Source organism: Otolemur garnettii, unplaced genomic scaffold (genome assembly GCF_000181295.1).
Source record: "Otolemur garnettii isolate 467f Iridium unplaced genomic scaffold, OtoGar3 scaffold00156, whole genome shotgun sequence".
Taxonomy (NCBI): Eukaryota; Metazoa; Chordata; class Mammalia; order Primates; family Galagidae; genus Otolemur; species Otolemur garnettii.
In genome coordinates this window covers 3,648,316-3,651,506 of record NW_003852551.1, presented here as the reverse complement: position 1 = coordinate 3,651,506, position 3,191 = coordinate 3,648,316, and the positions used below count along the sequence as shown (strand labels likewise).

The 3,191-nt window shown below is 50.1% G+C and overlaps 1 protein-coding gene across 2 annotated transcripts in view; it reads left to right on the top strand.

The window, feature by feature from the left end:
- The window catches only part of AHDC1 (AT-hook DNA binding motif containing 1), a 24,426-nt gene extending 21,674 nt beyond the window's left edge, over positions 1 to 2,752 (top strand). For both annotated transcript variants that reach the window (XM_012811436.2, XM_003799821.3), the window contains one exon: positions 2,091 to 2,752. The gene's annotated coding sequence lies outside the window, so the exon portion shown is untranslated. The remainder of the gene's footprint in view (positions 1 to 2,090) is intronic.
- The last annotated feature ends 439 nt before the right edge of the window (positions 2,753 to 3,191 follow it).

Below are 3,191 nucleotides of genomic sequence, written 5' to 3'. Positions count from 1 at the left end.
AGTGGCTAAGGGCTGGTGGGGGGGGGGGGGGGGGGGGGGGGGGCGGTGGCAGCAGGGATTTGTGCAGAGGCTCCCAGCCTGCCCTGAGCCCTCGGAGAGACAGGGAAGGCTGGGGTTCAGCACCATCAGCTTGCCAAGTGGTTTGGAGCAGATCATCTCAATCCTCCCCCTCATGTGTCACCCCAGCAGAGGTTCTTTAGTTTGGCAACTGTTCTTCCACCATAGTAAAAGCTGTCCTTTGCTTCGATGCCCCAACCCCCTGGGTCAACCAGTCACCCCAGATACCACAGTCCTGTCTCCAATGAACACCCCTCTTATCTTCACCTGAATCCCTGCCACCAAAGCTGCTTTCTCCCTATCACCCCCATTGCTGTCCTCCTCCCAGGTACACTGCTTACCCCTACGGCTAATGTTCCCTCCTTTCTGCAACTGCAGGAGACCTGACAGCTTAACAAAGGTGCAGCTCTTACCCTCCCTCTCATGCCTCTGCTTGCCACCTGCTCTGATAAACCTGGATGGGGTGCTGCCCCTGCCTTTGCAGGAGCCCACCTGGTTCTTCTGTCCCTTAGGGGACTCCTGGCAAGTCCAACCTCAGGACAAAAGTCGTCCCCAGGGCTGACTGCCCAGCAGACAGCAGCCAAGGCTGAGCAGAATTTAAATGTGGTCCTGTTGGAAAGGAAAGCCAAGAAAGTACAAGAGAGGAGAGGCTTTCTGTCACCGCCTGGTTCATGTCTGAGTGGGGGAGGCTGGATGGGCTTGTTGAAGAGTCTTAGGCAGTTTTAGCACACCCAACCCTAATCACACACAGTGTGGGGGATGTGCATCTCTGTGCTCTGAGAGGAAGACAGCAGAACTCCAAACGGACAATGGCTGAAGGTCTTGGAAGTGATCAAGCCCAGCCCTGTCCTCTGGGCACTTTCTTGTTCACCCCAGCACAGCTGGGAAGCTAAATGGTCTAGCCAAGATGAGGGCCTGGATAGGGAAGTCAGGTACCACACAAACAAAATTAAGGGTATCTAGGAAAAGGAGGTATCTCCAGCGTTAAGAGTCTGGCAGTTAGTGTGGTGCCTGTGGCTCAATGGGTAGGGCACCGGCCCCATATACCAAAAGTGGCAGGTTCAAACCCGGCCCTGGCTGCAACAAAAAAATAGCCGGGTGTTGTGGCAGGCGGCAGTAGTCCCAGCTACTCGGGAGGCTGAGGCAAGAGAATTGCCTTAGCCCTAGAGCTAGAGGTTTCTTTGAGCTGTGTGACACCACGGCACTCTACCAAGGACGATAAAGTGAGGCTCTGTCTCTACAAAAAAAAAAAAAGTCTGGTAATTATAAGGACTGGGGACTTGGGAGTCTGAGCTTCAGGAAGGCAGAGTTCGGCCAAACGTAGATGGCATGTCAGGCAGTTTTTCTGGTTCTTCATCTGTTCTGAAGAACAGAATGGCATTGGTGGGGACTGGGAAGAGAGCTGGGCTTAGAAGAAATGAAAGTAGTAGTTCACACCTGTTCATGCCCTGTCTTCCTCATTATGTCATCCTTCAGAACAGCTTAGGTTGGAGGAATATTAAACTCATTGTACATGAAGAACCAGGTTTGGAGAGCTCAACTGGCCCCAGAAAAATAATAACAAACTGTATTTAGAATCATTTATTGTGCATTTATGTATCAGGCTTCATCTGCCTTAAACTGCTGAATTCTTCCAGCAAAACTGTGAGGAAGTTCTGTTATCCCCTTTGTACAGATGAGTAAACTGAGGCTCACAGTAGTTCAACAACTTGCCCAAGGTCATAGAGCTAGTAAGTGGTGTTATTTGAACTCAGCTGCGTCTGACTCCAGAGCCCAAACTCTTAAATCTCACTGCCTGGACCCCTGACTCCTCACCCAGTGCCTCCTCCACCTGTTGGTGTGGGGCTTGAACATGCCTGTTTTACAGATGGGGGAACTGAGCCTAAGAGAGGGGCAGAAGCAGTTCCACAGTCCAAGTTTTCTGGGAGAAGGAATAATGCAGTGGGGATCTTCCTCCTGACTCCCTGATCTCGGAGCTCTCAGGGTCGGTTCATGCTGCTAAACTCTTCCTCTTTTCTTGTGTTTCTTTGCAGCTTTCAGAAAACCAACGCCAAGACCCCTCCCCGCGTCCACATCGTCCTCTGGCAGGAGCGCCTGCCCCTCTGCCTCCCACCCTGCACCCCCCACAGCCCCATTTCCCCCCACCCCTCCCTGCCCATCTCCTCCACGCAGAAGCCGAAGGTGAGCCCTTTCTGCACAAAACCAGCAATTGTAAATACTTTTTAAAAATGTACAAAACTTAAAAACAAAACACAGTTTTAGAAAAAGACAAAAAAAAAAAAGAGAGAGAGAGCGAGAGAGCGAGCGTGTGCAAGAGGTTGCGAGCGGGGCCCCGAGGTGTCCAGAGCCCCTGCAAGTATGCACTGAGAAATTTATCTACAGGTCGTTTGACAAAAATGAACAATATCCTATTTATTGTATATACTGTTTTATTATAAATCGTGGATTGTATATTGCATTCTGTAAACCTGCTGTGGTCCCGTGGTGTGCAAATTCGCATGGTGGGGGGGAGGGAGAAGAACCTCTTGCGGGAGCTTTTTTTTTTTTTTCTTTCTTTCTTTCTTATTTTTCACTCTTTTGGGTTTTCTCTTCTGTTGTTGTTGTTGTTGTTTTCTGTTGGCAGGACACACCCAAAGATCCAAGTTTGTATTAAAAAGAAATGAAAAAAAGCAAAAAAAAAAAAAAAAAAAACAAACCAACTTGTGTCTTGTGAAAGGGGAAGAATGAGGAGGGTGGATGGAATGGGAAAGACATGGCTGGGTTTTGACGCCAGCCACTGGTTCCTCAAAGGAGTTGAAATACATACATACATTCCCTACCAGCGAGTTCTCCCTCCTGCCTGAGATCTGGGACACACACCCCCTTTCTCTCCCAGGCTGTGGGCCTCCCCTGCCTCTGCTGAGCTCCCCACTCTGCTCCTAAAGACTTTCTGGTCCCTGGTCCATGCATTCTGTCCCAGATCCAGCGATTCTGCCTCTTGGACCTTCCCTTTGCCCTAGATCATGGGTGTCCCTGACTCTGAGACCCCCCCTATTCTATCCCAAGTCCCAAGTTGTCCCTCTGTCCAGGCCCTTTTTTATGTCCCCAAATCCTGAGTTTCTTCTCCCTGAGGAACTTCCATTGTGTCCCAGGTC